The sequence below is a fragment of the Pteropus vampyrus genome, unplaced genomic scaffold (genome assembly GCF_000151845.1).
Source record: "Pteropus vampyrus isolate Shadow unplaced genomic scaffold, Pvam_2.0 Scaffold180, whole genome shotgun sequence".
Lineage (NCBI taxonomy): Eukaryota > Metazoa > Chordata > Mammalia > Chiroptera > Pteropodidae > Pteropus > Pteropus vampyrus.
The window spans coordinates 927849-944612 of NW_011888961.1; positions in this window are offsets into that span (position 1 = coordinate 927849).

Consider the following 16764-nt stretch of genomic DNA (forward strand, 5'->3'; position numbering starts at 1 on the left):
TTTTTTATTTTGAAAATAATCCCATTAACAGTTTTCTATACTCTAGCTGGGAGAGTAGGTGTTTATGTCTCCTTACATTAGATTTATAGGATTCATGCTCCTTCGTTAGTAAATGGTCTATTGAAAAAGCACTTTTTAGCTTATGTGAAATTTCTAAAGAAGAAGGAGAAGTAGAAAAAGAAGGAGGAAGAAGCAAAAAAAGAAATTCCTCTGACATTATACTCTGATCCCAAAGGAAGATGCAATTTTGGTATTCCCTGTGGCAATTAGAATTCTCTGTGTAATTGTAAAATTCCAATAAGGGATTTCTAATCCACTCATCTTATCCTTCCACGTTTTTTTTTAATCTCCCTCCAATGCTCACTTCTCCTCTTCCTCAGATCAGAGTCCATGGCCCATCAGTGTAACTCTCCTGCATGTGTTATGAAACCTCTTGCCCCTCTTCCTCTTTACCATACCCACCTGGCAAATCCTTTGTGTAGATTCAACCCACGTCTCTGCCTATCCCACTCTTGTATCTAAAATGCTGAATGCGGTTGGAGAAGAACTCAACCACGCTGTGTGATTGCGAGTCTATGGACCCAAACTTCAAAGGAGCCTCAGTGTTGTCCGCTGGTCCTGGACTCTTCACTCACCTGTAATCTTAGGGGAAATTTTATAATATGAGGATGCCACAATTGTACAGATTATGCAATATATACTTTCAAACACCATCTCTCTTCCAAAACTTTCTTCCCGTTGTTAGCTGATTCCTGCTTATTATTTGCCTGAGATGATGGAGATGATCAGAAAAGAACTTTTATTTCCTCCTATCTTTAAATTTACTAATCTATCTGTATCTCTGCCCATAAGCCTGCCTTCTTCTCTATGACAACAGATAAACTGCCCGTAGCTTTATCTAAGCTCAGCCCCTCCACTCGACACTGCATCCCATCCCCTCTCACTTCCTCAAAGATGATGCTCCTGTAAAGAGATTGAACAAAGATGTCCTTCATCTCGCTTCCCCTTCCAAGCCACTGGTCTATTTCTTTGTTTCTTTTTTTAGAGAAATTTCCGAAAAGATTTGTCTTTGCTTGCTCTTAATACTTCCTCCCTTCCCATGCTCTCTTGAATACAGTCCAACTGTTTTCCCCCACATCTTGCCAAGAAATCACTCTTATCCAGGTCACAGGGACTTGCGCAGTACAAGGCCAATATTTAGTCCCCTGCCCTGCCCCTCCTTGACATCTCAGGCCCATTTGGCACGACGATCTCCGCCTCATGTTTCTTCCCTTCTCTATCTGCATTCATTCCACATCCCAGTGCCATCACTGTAAATAGCATCTATATGTAGATGAATCCCAGCCCAGACCTCTCTCCTAATCCCGTATCACATATTATACCGTCTGCTCACGATCTCCTCTTAACTGTCCAATAGGCAGCTCAAACCAAACCTATGTAAACAGAAATTGCGATCCTTCCTCATCCCAAATCTGCTCCACTCCCCTGAGTGTCACCCGTCTCAGAAAGGAACACTACCAAACACCCCTAGTCAATCAGGCTCATCTTGGAGTCATCCTTGAATTCTTTTTTCTGCCCACTCCCACATACAACTCATCGACAAACTCTAGTAGCTCTACCCTCAAAATGTGTGGGAAAGAACGCCACTTATCTTCTCCCGAAGTTAAAACACAGGTCCTTCCCATTGCCTAGAGGTCCCACACCTTTACACCTCATGCATTCTGCTCCACCACACTCTCTCGGTTGTCTCCTTTGGTTGTAACCAACACGTTTTTGTCTCAGGCCATTTGCACTGCTGTTTCTTCTTCCTGGCACAGTCTCCCTCCCAGACATCACATGGCTTGCGTCCTCATTTCATTCAGATGTCAGTTCAAATGATGTCTTTGAACCGACTGTTCTATCCGAAGCAGCACCTCTGTCCCTCGCTATCCCCTTATCCTGCTTTATTTTCTTTACCACTCGACAACTCTTGTTCTTTGAGCCATTCGAAAAATGCCAGCTCAGAAAGGGGAAATAATGCAGAATAATAGCTGACTTGCTTTGGCAGTATTAGTCACTGAGAGGAAAAGGAACATAAAAGCAGGAGAAAATCATTTGCGAAGGAGTTTCCCGTGAGAGATTTTTTTCAGGTAGCCCAACCCTCACCTTACTCACGAAATGTGTGCCTAAGTTCCCATATAAGTTGATTGCTTGGGATCAAACACCTTTTCCCCACAAGCATATTGTTATTTATGGTCCCAGGTGAGGGAACGACCATTTATTTCATTCATAACAATATTGGTTGAGTTGATGTCAAAAAACAAAGGCCAATGTAAAAAGGGAGGGAAAGAAAGAGGTAGGGAATGGGGGGAGGAGAGAGAGAGAGAGAGCGAGAGAGAGAGAGAGATGATTTCATATTTTCTTGACTACAGGACCAGCCTAAAGAAAATTTAGCATGTGGAACTGGTTTTTCCCACCTCCATTTCTAAATCTTCCTCTGTGCTGTCTTGAGCATCTTACTGTTGCTTCTACCTTTTCTTCCAAAGTAACTCAGACTCCAAAATTATTTTCTATACTGCCCCTTATCAAAACGATCATTTCCTTGGTACATTTGGTCTCCATTAGGCATTAGGAGGTTTGCAAATTGATTCAATTAATTAACTTCACAGTAATATCTCTTCAACATCCCAGATATAGCTCATTCCCTCTCCTAAATGTTTTCTAAATTCGTAGAATATCAGAGTTTCTCAAAGTAAAATGAGAAAGGAAGTTCTATAGATCTATTCCTCTTACGCTATTGCTGCCTGTTTTAGTTTCACTCTTTCCTTCAATTTTGAAATCTATACATTTTTCAGTCATCTTCACAACCTGGCAGCAACATTAAAGAGTGAAGGAGGGATAAGAGGTGGGAAAGGAGACAGTCCCTTCCGGAGGAAGGAGCTGTTTCTAAGTTAGAGGCGGTCTAAATCCCTTAGCTTCTGGAAGCTTCCAGGTACTGACACAGCTTTCCAACCTGAAATGCTACGTATTTAGGTTTCTCTTCAAATCTTCACTAGAGCTTCATTAGATAACTACCGTCAGAATAAATGAAGGGAATCCAGGGAAAAACTAGCTTTTACTTAGTGATTAATTGGGACTGGTCCATATTTAATCACAGCTCTCAACTCGGGCTTTACAATTTAAACTTTACTAATAGTCTTCTGGATTTGTCAGCCACTTCTACAGGCTATCTTTGAACTGAGAGCCTAGCTTATCTTTGGAGTTAAGCAGGCAGCAGCATTAGCCTCAGGTCTTCAATTTGGTGTGAGTCATTCAGTGGCTGAATCAAACTGATGTGTCAGGAAGCAAATTGGTTTCCCCGGACCACAGTCACTGATGATAATAATGAGCCAGACAATTCCACTTTAATGACTTGGGGATAATTCCCCAGTACCTTGATGTGCTAATTTCCATAAGTGTATGGGGCCCAAAGTCCACAAATCACTTTGAGTACTACTATAGAAGGATGTGTTTGACATTTAATAACTCCATGGAAATAAATATGTAACCAAAATGTAATGTAGCCTTTCTCAAATCACATATTTTTGATTACTGTGCTACCAACTGTTTACTAGAAAAACATATATTTATCCATGATCTTCAGCAAAGTTGGAATGGCAATTTGATATTAAAATTGCATTTTTATCTGGAAGAACTCTATGTTTGTGAATAAGGTTACCCAGTTAAAAAGAAGTTGTATTTACTTAAATACTAATAGGAAAGCAAGTCATCAGATTTTGATAGATTTCTTAGAGAAACATAAATAGCATTTACGTATTCAGACAGTTCAAATCAAATTTAAATGCAAAGAATATACTTGTGGTTCTGAAATAAGGTTATAGTGCCATAATATCTTTTTGAAAAATTCTAATGCTAATGTTCATTAAATACAAATCCAATATGATCTAAAGTAGCAGGAATTTTTTGAAACTAAATCATTTCTCATAATTCAATATCACACTCATCTATGTAAATAAGAACATTTGAATTTCCGTTACTTCTTTGTCCATCGGACTTTAACATCATTATCTCAATTCTGTGTCCGGAGTAACTGAAAAACAGAAATACGCTGAATGCTATTCTTTAAAATATTAAAGTATCAGTTCATTGTTTGTGCATGAAAGGGGAGAGGGAGGAAATTAGACATTTGTGCCTATTGTTGCATAATGGATAAACTTTGAATAATTATTAATCATGATGATGAAGAAAAATAATGAAATCAGTTATCACATCATTTTCAAAAGTTATTAAAATTTAAATAGAATAATGAATTTAAGTTGTTTCTAAGAAATGTCGGGAAGAAAGCATCACGAAGATTTAGTTTGAAGATTAAACACTGGCAAATAACTCATAAAATTAGTTGAATTCACAGGGACACTCAAACTAAACAAACCAGTGGCTTTATATATTTATTTATACATATTTATTCAAAATGCCTCATCTTTGAAAATTGTTCTTCTATCCGTCATGCTCACCTAGTGAAACAAATTCTTCCTATAAGTCCTTACAAACTGTACTAAATAGCAAAGTCCTCACTCTAGAAATGTATGGAAATCACGGTGGGAACGAATAAGGAGAGAATTGCACATGACGTCATTTTCATAGATTTGTTCTTCCTCCAGATGAGGTTCATGGTCCATCACCAACTGTCCAAATATTTTTCTAGAGGACAACTTTCGAGATAATTCTCTCCTATAACTCTCCAAACCTGCAGTTTCTATATGTTATGTTCATTTTCACCTCTGGATAACATTTGCTTCTCGACTGCTGTGAAGTGTTAGCTTTGAATCATAAATCCATCTTTTATGAACTGCATGCAGCAAAGCCACAGAATCTTTCGTGGAGTTTTTCTTCACAGTTTCACATTTCAATCAAATCAATTGTGTGGAAAATCAGCCAGTCTGGCAACATTGCTGACAGGTAAAGTCCATGCTCCATACGCTTTTTTTTTTTAAAAATTAACTTTTCATTTTAGAATAGTTTTAGATTTACAGAAAAACAATGAATGCAGTCCAGAGTTCCCATGTACCCCACACTCAGTTTCCTCTATTATTAATATTTTATATTACTATGGTGCACTTGTCATAATTAACGAGTTAATGTTGACACATTATTATTATCTAAATTTTATATTTTATTCATGTTTCTATAATGTTTTTTTTTTTTCTCTTCTAGGACCCCATTCAGGAGACCGCGTTACATTTAGTCATCATGCTCCCTCAGACTCTTCTGGACTGTGACAGTTTTTCAGACCTTCCTTGTTTTTGATGACTTTGACAATTTTTTGAGGAGTTCTTAAAGACTCGGTGTTTGCAGACAGTCCTTCCATTTGAGTTTATCTGATATTATTCTCGCGCTTAAATGGGTTATGGGTTTTCGGGGAGCAAGGCTATAAAGTACCATTCTATCCACATGACTTATCCCTGATGTTCACCTTGATCACTTGCCTGAGGTAGAATTTATCAGGTTTCTCCACTATAAAGATGCTCTTCACCCCTCTTACCATTTATAAGGAAGTCAATGTGTGCAGCCCACACACAGCGGGTAGGGAATGGAGTATCTGCATTAATCATTTGGCCTCTTCTGCATTAATCATTTGGCCTCTTCTGCATGAGAAAATTTCTTTCTTTCTTTCTTTCTTTCTTTCTTTCTTTCTTTCTTTCTTTCTTTCTTTCTTTCTTTCTTTCTTTCTTTCTTTCTGTCTGTCTTTCTTTCTGTCGTTCTTTCTGTCGTTCTTTCTGTCTTTCTTTCTGTCGTTCTTTCTGTCTTTCTTTCTGTCTTTCTTTCTTTCTTTCTTTCTTTATTCAATTGCTTATTTATATCACTATTGACTCATGAGTATTTATTTTCTACATTAGATTATAACTCGATACTGCATCATATATTTTGTTCAAATTGTTCAGGCTTTGCCCGCTGGGAGCTCTTTCCACTGATTTCTGTATCTTTGACACAATCCCATCATCATGGGGTTTTTTTTGAGCACTCTTTTACTTTATGTTCCTGGCTTATCTTGTACATTTCCTCCCCTAGTTTTAGAATTCGGAGTCTTTGCACCTTTTATTGGAGAAGGATGTTAGAAACCAAGATTCAGGCCCTAGTTGAGTTTGCTGCTATTGGGTTGTTGTTGCTTCTAGACCCTCTCAGCTGACACGAGAAAATACATGTGCACATACTAACCCAGGTGTCTACAGGTATCTTTAAATATTTCTATGTGTAATTATCTGTAGCTACATTAAGCTAAACACATGAGTTCATCCTGATGTCGCCAACTCGAGTTGTCCCAGGCTTTACCCCTTGCTTATCTGTAACCCTCCATTCCAACAATGAGAAGCCTGTTTCCAGCCATCCACTGTCTATTTTCTTCATTGCTTAAGTCCAGCATACATATATATGATTTTAGAATTGTTAACTTATATGCCCACAGGAAATAACTTTATCAACTTTAGAATCGTTAACTTATATGCCCACAGGAAACAACTTTATCAACTTACGTCCAGGTTTTTTCGTTTGTTTGTTTTGCCTTTAGGGTTATAGACTCCACTCATTTCCAAAGTTACTTAGGTCAGTCCCTTTTCCCCTACCATCTCAGTAAGGTGGTTCTGTACATTGTTAATAGAGTTAGATTCTTTTGTCACATTCTCCATTCTATCCTAGGACCCCCTTACCTCCTAAATTATTTTTATTTTAATTTGCAAACATTAAGGTGTCCCCTTGGTACTGCAAAGATTTGGAGGTTTTGACACATGAATAATTGTCATTTGTTTACCATTACAGTGTCATCCAAAAAATTTTTGCCATTCTAAAAAAAAAGTCCCTGTGCTTCACTTTTTCAACCCTGCTCCCTTCTCCTGAGCTCCTGGCAACCACTGATCTTCTTACTGTCTCCTAATTTTACCTTTTCCAGAATGTCATAAATGGAACCATATGGTATGTAGCTTTTCCAGACTCGCTTTTCTCATCTGTAAATATACATTTATGATTCATCCATGCCCTCGTGTGGCTTAATAGCGCATCTCTTTTTATTGCTGAATAATATTTTCCTGTATAGATGTACCACAGTTTGCTTACACATTTGCTGACTGAAGGATATTTTAGTTGTTTTCAGCTTTTGGAAATTATGAATAAAACTGTTATAAACTTCCACGTACAAGATTTTGTGTGGTCATAAGTTTTCATATCAGTTGGGCAAATACCCAGAAGTATGATTGCTAGAAAGTATGGTAAAATTATGTTTAGCTTTGTAAGAAACTGCCAAACTGTATTCCAAAATGGTTGTACTAGTTTACATTCCCAGCAGTAACAAATGAGAGTTCCTGTTACTTTATATCCTCACCCGCGATTGGTATTGTCAGTTTTTGGATTGTAGCCATTCTAATAAGTGTGTAGTGGTATCTCATTGTTCTTTTAATTTGCATTTCTCTAATGAAAATTATGTTAAGCATCTTTTCAAATACTTATTTGACATCTGTTTATCTTCTTTGGTGAGGTGTCCATATCTTCTGGGTATTTTTTAAAAATAAAAGCTTTATTGAGATATAATTCACATACCATAAAATTCACCCTTTTAAAACATACAATTTAGTAGTTTTTAATGTAGTCATAAAGTTGTGCAACCATCGCTAGTTTCTAATTCCAAAAACAATTTCATTATCCCCAAAAGAAACCCCATGCTTATCAGCAGTCACTCCCTATTCTCCTCTGGTCTCAGAGCCTGGTAACCACTAATCTACTCGGTGTCTATAGATTCGCTTATTCTGAACATTCCATATAAATGGACTCTTACAATATGTGGTCTTTTAAGTATGCTTTCTTTCACTTAGAATGATGTTTTCAAGGTTTATACATTTTGTAGCATCTATCAATACTTCATTTTTTTTTATGGCCAAATGATATTCTACTTCACAGATCTATCATATTTTGATTATCCATTCATCGATTTTGGGCATTTTGTTTTTTTCTACTTTTCAGCTATTATGAATAATGCAGCTGAAAAACATTCATTTACATGTTTCTGTAGGGACATATGTTTTCAGTTCTCTTGGGTATATACCTAGGAGTAGAATTGCTGGGTCATATGGTAACTTTCTGTTTAACTATTCCAGGAACCACCAAATAGTTTTTCACAATGGCTGTACCATTTTACATTTCCACTAGGAATGCATGTGGGTTCTGGTTGCTCCACAGTCTTGTCATACTTGTTATTTTATTATTCTCATTTTTTTTAAAAAAAATTATAGTTATTCTAGTAGCTGTAAAGTGTTATCTCATGTGGTTTTGATTTGCTTTTTCCTAATGACTAATGGTGTTGAGCATCTTTTTATGTGTTTCCTGGCCATAGGTATATCTTCTTTGGAAAAGTGTCTATTCAAATCCTTTGCCCATTTTAAGATTTGTTATGTCTCTTCTTACTGTTGAGTTGGAAGAGTTCTTTATATATTCTGCATAAAAGTTCCTTATCAGATATATGACTTGCAGTATGTTTTCTCATTCTGTGGGTTATCTTTTTACTTTTGTGATAGAAACTTTGAAGCACAAAACTCTTTAACCGATAAGCCCAATTATCCTCTCTGATGGGTGACGTCAGACGAAGTTATGATCACTGACCCTTATATTTCCTTTTAAGGGTTTTATAGCTTTAACACTTATCTTTAAATTTATGATTCATTTCAAGTTAATTTTTACAGGTCGTGTTGACTAGAGGTTAAAATTCATCTTTTACATGTGTGGATGTCCAGTTGTCTCAGCACCATTTGTTGAAAAGACAATCATTTTCCTATTGATTGTCTTGGTACCATTAAATGATCATGACGAGAGAAAACTGGAAGAATGTGTCTTCTAAAGGTCAAAACAAGAAATTGTTTAAAAAGGAGGGGCCCCATTGTGTCAAAAGCTTCAGACAGGTTGTGCATTTGTCCAAGACTGAGCGCGCGCTCTCTCTCTCTCTCTCTACCAGATTAAACAATAAGAAAGTTGTCGCAAACCTTGTGAGAACAGTTCAATGTCCTCAGGGGTTCGGAAAAAGCAGGATATTTTATGCAAATTTAAGCCTGTGATTTCTGAAAATCTGACAAGAAAGCCTTAAAGCAACAAAAGTAATTATCAGAAATAATATAGTGTGACTGCCAAGAATATTAGTTTTGATTTCCGAACACGGTTCCTCATGTGATGAAAATAGCCCAAGCTTCCCCCTTTTTCTATTCAGATGTTTCCACATCTTCTGAGAAATCTTGTTTTCCCTGCCTAGAGCAGTTACATAATAATGGGGAACGCTATTTAAGAAGCTTTATGTCTAATCATAGTTTATGACAAAGTAGAGTGTCACGTCCTCCAAATATTTTAAGTTGCCTCTTCTTTTTACTCTGGAAATGTAAACATAAGGCCAATTCCAGGACCATGCGGTGATTTCTCCATTTGCTGTAACTCCCCTGGCAGGAAAGAACAGCCGTTTCTCCCCAAATGTGCAAGATGTTATTCCAGGATGAAAAGTTCTTGAGTTTTAGCACAATCACATGCCATCTGGGAGGAGGATAGCAGGGTCCTCGCTGCTTTAGACTGTGATGTCCGGAAGAAAAGTGAAGCGAGATAAACAAGTACTTTTTCTCCACAGCAGGGCTATATTTGGGGAAGCCCACAACTCCACATGCGTCTCTCTCTAGGTGACAATCCTGAATTTAGGTCTTAGTTGCCAAAAATCTTGCAAATGTTTGGTGTGCATATGTCCCCCATCCTCTCCAGGGAAGCTTGCTGTGAGTCATGTGAGGCCCAGGAACAGGGTAAAGGGGGTCAAATACGTGGCGACAGAAGGAAATCTAACTATGGGAGGTGAACACACAGTATAAATACATATATGCCTTACTGTTAAAGTGTACAGCTGAAACTTATTGGATTTTGTTAACCAATGGCACCATTAAAAAAATTAAAGTAATTAATTTTAAAAAAGACAAAGCAAATTTATAATTAACTAACTAACTAACAACTAACTAAATAAATAAAAAAAAAAATAAAGCCTAGGAATGAGCCTTCACTCTGTACTTTGCCCCTGGAAGCAGGCCTTTTTAACCTGGGAAAAGAGCCTAGTCCTCAGTCCAAAAGGATTTTAAGACAAAGCCTCAAGATAGAAAATACAACTATAAGTCGTCTCATCTGCTCTTTGCTAATCTTGACTCTCTTTTGACTTTACATCTGCTTGGGGTAAGGACAGTAATCATTAGCATTATCGGTGCTAACATTTCCCGACCATATACTATGTCTCAGGTATAGTTCTAAGTGCTTTACCCATTTAATACTCACAAAAACCAGATGGAGTAGGTAAAATAATTAGTTTTTTATAGATAAAGAAGCCGAGGCACAGAATGGTTAGGTAACTTGCTTATGGGCATAGAGCCAGTGGGTGACCCCAATAAAGATGCGACTGGAACACTCAGTCTAGATCACCCTTTGCCTGAACCGTGCCTGGCGTCTGACTCCCTTGTGTGTAAGTGACCGGGGAGTGGCTGCTTCACCAGCTAGACAGCATCCAGGAGCGAGAGGTCAGGAACCAAAAAGGGGCAGAATTCAGGTCTGCAGACACTGTCAGACTAAGCCACATGATGAAGACTGCTAGAGCTGCCAGAACGGAAGCATGTCGGCGTCGTTTGTCCCCAGGGTGCAGGCTTCTGATGTCTCTTACTTGTTCTTATTGTGGAAACTGAACCTCACAGTGCCAAAGAAATAGAGAAAAGAAGTGCCAAAGTGCTGGAAGAAAAGAAAGAAGAAAGAAAGAAAGAAAGAAAGAAAGAAAGAAAGAAAGAAAGAAAGAAAGAAAGAAAGAAAGAAAGAAAGAAGGAAGGAAGGAAGGAAGGAAGGAAGGAAGGAAGGAAGGAAGGAAGGAAGGAAGGAAGGAAGGAAGGAAGGAAGGAAGGAAGGTAGGAAGGTTGGTTTGCACCTTTCACTGAACTCATGGCTAGTAGTACCCTTTATCTGCCTAACTCAGTGGAGTATTCTTGGTACAACAAATGTTCCTTTTGTTTAAAATAGTAAATATTTTGTTCAAGTATTTAGGTACTTAGAATTACTACTTTTGTTTTTGGCAAACCCATAAAGAGGAAAACTCAAAACATGTTTTGGAAGGGAGAGAACAAGTCAAAAACTAATATAATAACTTGGTGCTCTGGAAGGAAAAAGGAACAAAGCCTGTATTTTTGAGTAGAAACCCATATAGTAGCCAGGAATAGATACACTTGTATGTTAATAGCAATCACCTAGGAATTAGAAGTAAAAACCAGTGAGACAAGAGTCAATGAACAGAGAGAGGTCTTAGGATTTTCCATCTCAGTTCCCTCTTGGTCCATTTTCTGGGACATATTTTTCTAATTGTAGTTGTACAATTTATCATTCAAAATGCAAAATCTTTTTTAACGCCAAATTTAGAAATTATATTATTCATTTTCTTTCGCTATGTGTTTTCATAGAATATTTCTTTCCATGTTTTGTACTCTAAAACTTTATATATACTTAAAAAACTCTTGTAAGCAGCATATATTTTTTGTTTTTTGGATTATTTTATCAGCTTTCTTGAGGTATAATTTATGTACAGTAAGCTGCCTCCATTTCAAGTGCACAGTTTAGTGGGTTTGGAATACATATATATCTTTGAAAACACAACCGTAATCAAGGTACAGATTTCCATGATTCCCAAACTTTGTCCTTGCTGCACTGCAATCCCTCTGTCACCTACTCTTGGCCCCATGCAGCCACTGCTCTGCTTTTTGGCACTCCAGATTAGAAGGCATTTAATAGACTTTTGTATAAAGGCAATCATAGCGATGTGGAGAGCTATTTCGCTCAGAATAATGATTCTGAAATTCATTCTTGGCATGAGAGAACCAGTAGTTCCTTTCGTTCATGAGTTGTATTCAATTATGTGGATGGACCACAAATCTCTAATACATATGGATATCTAGTTGAGTCTATAATGAAAAAAACTTGTTATGAACATTCATGAATAAGCCATTGTGTAAAAACGGTTTTTATTGATTTGTGCTTTTAAAGTGGTAGAGTCACGTTACACTCCCATCAAATAGCTGTAAGGGTTCCGGTTGCTCCATATCCTTGCCAACACTTGATAATGGTCTTATTTTAATTTTAGTTTTTCTAATAGGTCATCTCATAATAGTGGCAGTTATCTCATTGAAATTTACATTTTCCCCCCTAATCAACAATAATATTGAACCATTTTTCATGTATTTATTTGTGAGTATGTAGATAAAAAGGAAAAAAAGTTTAAAATGATATCATTAACCCAATCTCCCATCTCCCATCCCTGGCACCAGGATGCCCAATGTTCATGGATTTGAGTATTTTTCCTCTTCGATTGGATCTTTCGATTCCTGAGGCAAATAGTCTCAGTGCCTGAATCTTAAATATCAGTATGGCCCTGGCATCTGTATTTTCCAAGGGTAATAAAACCATTTGAATATTCCCAATTTATCTTTATATTATCTCAAATACAGTTATTCTAAAGGAATAACCTGACAACTTTTCCAGAAAGCGTTGTTCCTAGCCACGATGATTACAAACAAATTAAATGTTCAAAGTGTTCAATAAATGACAATTGAGTGTATACATTATGATGCCTTTATAGCATGGAAAACTGCAACTCTTAAGAATAATCAGTGTGACATTGATTCATATAGAAAGAGTTTTACAATGTATTCAGTCAGAAAAGATAAGTTTTAGAACTACATTTAAGTATATGTTATGTATTTGTGTATATGTTAATGTATTTATATTTAAATATGTAAAGTTGTTGATAGTTTTCCATTACTTGGTTGTTTTTCATTCTCTCTCTCTCTCTCTCTCTCTCTTTCTCTCTCCTTATCTTTTGCATTAAGTCAGTCATTTCTCTTGCAAGATCAACCTTTTTTATTGAACATGCCATGGTAGGATGACGGGGTCCAGGTGCTCCAATCATGAGGTCGGACCTCAAACGCTGTTCATTTCTTGTCTCTGCTTTCCTCCAGGCTCCTTCATTTCCAGATGTGCTCTCTCCACATTATGCCGGTTAGCAGCAGTTTCAGACTAAAAAGCAACCAGCAGAAAGAGATTGTCTTTTCCCCTACAGATCAAAGAAAAGTTCACTCTTAGGAGTAAACTTCCTTGACCTAGTTTGGATCCTGTGCTCCTGACAGCATATGAGGACTAGAGGGGCCTGGGCCCAAAGGGTTGACCAGTAGTCCCACCCCAGCTCATGGATGATGGGTAAGGATGGCCTCCAAAGTAAAACTGAGCTGAGGTAGCGAGGAATGTGGGATGGGTGGAAGACAGGCAAAAAACACATACGATCATTACATCTGTACTTTAAAAATTTTAAAGAGATACCTGAATTTCTTGTGTCTAAATAAATAAAGCAAGGCTTAGCTTTTTCAAAACACAGCTTATGTTTTATTCATCTTTGTATTCCCTGCCTAGAGCAGTTACTAACATATATGGTACCTGTTCATTTGATTTGTTGCAAGTATCTTATTTGTTAAAAATCATGACTATAATTGGCCACAAGATGTCCCCACAGCTCTAGAAGATGCTTTGTGCGGTTGCCCCTGACAGGCTTTTTTCATTTCAATTGATTTACTTGGAGGATGTTAGCCAGGTGATGTTTAATGAGATTTTTGTTCTAAATCGGGTTTTAAAATGTGATGCCCCTAAGAGGTCAGATAGTAAATGTTTAGAATAGTAGAGATCTTCAAACCAGAGTTAAAGGAATATTCCTAAAATATCAGTCGTACATTTATCTTTTAAAGGTCCACATTAAACTAAGGCTTTCTTAAATTGTGGGAACCCTTTGTGACTGCCTTGTATTCTTAAGTGATCAGAAAATGTTACTACTGTGATGTGACATTTACAGCAATATTCTTCTTTGTAAAAGCTAACTAAAAGTGAAGGGGAATTAAAGAAAGTATGTCCTTTCAATATTTACTGCAAGATACAAGAGGAATGTGAACAGTATATTTGTTTTATTTACAAAGATGTGGACTGGAGAATGCTGAATGAGTCTAGACTGGAATTATGTAGTTTCTTCTTAGTTTTATCGGACACATCTAAACCGTGGTTGCCTTGAGCTACCAGCAAGATTCTCTTCCTTGCTGGTGGCCTCACAGACACCCGAATCATGACAGGTGGTCTAAAATAAACCTTTGTTGCCTCAAGGATTCCTTAAGTGGAATGTTTTCTGAAAATAACTTCTAAACCTAATGCATACATGAGCTGAAGGAAAAAAAACAGATATGCTAGAAGGACCAGGTAAATTCTAAAGGCAAACAGATTTTATGCAAACATGAAACAGGTCCATTTTATAATCGGGATTCTTTTATAGTGGACAGAATTTTGCCATTTTTTTAAAAACTATTTTTGATTTCATTATTGATTAAAAGTGTCATTACTGAAAATATAGATATAGGCTGATTAAGACTGAGTTTCCCATTTGAAATAGAAGAGGTGGGAAAATTAATATTCTCACTATTTTTAAATCCGTTGATGGTCAGTGCTATGGATGGAATCGAATCTTCTTCCAAAATTTACTTGTTAAGTCCTGACCCCCAATATCCCAGAAGATGACCTCATTTGGAAATAGGGTGATTGCAGATAAAATTAGTTAAGATGACGTCATCCTGGAGTAGGGCGGGACTCTATCCCAGTATGATTGGTATTCGTATAAAAAGGGGACAATGCCATGTGAAGATAAATTATACAGCCACAAGCTAGGAGAGAGGCCTAGAACAGATTCTTCCCTAGAGTCCGCAGAAGGAACCAACCCTGTTGTCACCTTGATCTCAGACTTCCGGCCTCCAGAACTATGAGACAATAGATTTCTGTTGCTTAAGACATCCAGCTGGCAGTACTTTGTTACTGCAGCCCAGGCAAACTAATACAGACAGTAATCGCCTAAAGGAAGTGGTTAATTTAAGAAAAAATAGAAACAGTTTATCGATTCGTTATTTTGCTAATTGTTTTTCTTTTTATTGATATTAATTCTCATTTGATATTTAGTTATTATGTAGTCATGGTTTTAATTTAATATTTTCCTGGGAAACATACATTAAGTAATTTTCTCTAGAGTCATAAGTAGATTTGAGTCCAACCCTACTAAATAATAGAATTTTAGAATCATCCAGGATATTTTCTCTTATTATAGATGAAGAATTAAGGTAGAGAGGTTGAGGGACAAAGCTAATATGTGCCAGAGTTTTCTGTCCCCAAGGAGGTAAGGAGAGAAACTTGCATATCTCCTCCATTTTGACTGATTGTCTCATAATAGAAGGTGAAAGAGAGAGAGTTTTCTAGTCATGGAGAGAAACATATTCTGGGTACCCTTGGGATGTGGATGTACTATAACCACGCTTACAAACAGAAGATAGACAAAAGATCTAAAATCCTTGAAACTGAACTTTTATCTAGAGGCATATGGAAGCTGCTTGCTATCCAGGCTCCCTGGTGTCTGCCTCGGGGCAAATTAAACCCAATTTTGTCTTGTTATAGCTCATCTCTTCAGTCTCCCCTTCCACAAATACATATGCCTTCCACCCTCCTCTACCTCCACTGCTTCCTTCTCTTTGTTTCACCGAGCCTCATATATCTGTTTTGGGCTAAGGGGGTCTTTTTTTTTTTTTTTTTTTTTTGAAATTCACGCGTTGAGGTCCTAACCCCCAGTCCCTCAGAAGGTGACTATATTTGGAGATAAGGTCTTTAAAAGTTAAAATGAGGTCACAAGGTGGGCTCTGACCCAGTAGGACTTGTAACAACAGAAAGAGTGTCCTTGTAACAGAGTTCAGGACACAGACACACACAGGAGCACGACCAAGTGAAGACACAGGCAGAAGATGACCATCTACGGACCGGAGAGAGGCCTCAGAAGGCAATAACTGGGCCTACAGCTCGATTTCAGATTTCCGGCCTCCAGAACCGTGAGAAAATACCTTTCTGTCATTTAAGACCCCCAGGCTGTGGCACTTAGTTCTGGCAGAGCTAGCAAACTAATACAAGGTCTTTGAAGACCCAGTTGATTTTTAACTCCCACATCATTCCTTACTCACTTAGGACCTGGCATTTATTAAACTTTTTATTCTTACTTTTATAGACCTTATCCCCAGTTTTAAGCATAGAGCCTACTAAGTGCACTGTTGCTGGCAGAGGTAAATCATGGATAAGCATCCACGTAGGTACTTTAGTCTAACCGAGTCTGCTACTGGACTCTGTCTCCGGCTCACATATTTAATGGCAGGAGTAACTGTTGTAAGTTCAATGTTATTTTGTCTTTTCCGAAGCCTGGAGTCCCAAGTTCTGAGTATAATTAGCTGATCTCCTCCCAACATGTAATTAATTATAGCACCTCTTAGTCACAGGGTGTTTGATAAACAAACCCAACATCTTCTAATGATAGGTGATAGGTATTAACAGAAGTATGCTATTTATCCTGTTTGGTTATATATTTCCATGGTGGCAGTTTTCTGGAAGGTAAGCCATAATCCAGAGGGATTACTTTAACTGTAAGATTTAGTCGCTGTGGCCAAATCAGGGATGTACAGTTCTATCCCATAAGGCCTTTCAGTGTCCCTAGGCATGGAGGTGTCTGTAAGGGACCAGATGTGCCATCATGACTCCTGAAGATCTGGCAATGTGTAGGGAGCTAAAGCTCCCCAAATTCAAAAGAGTGCATGGATTATCTTGGGAGGCCTGCTTGCATAAAAAAGAAAAGGCTGGTTCTGTGGAATT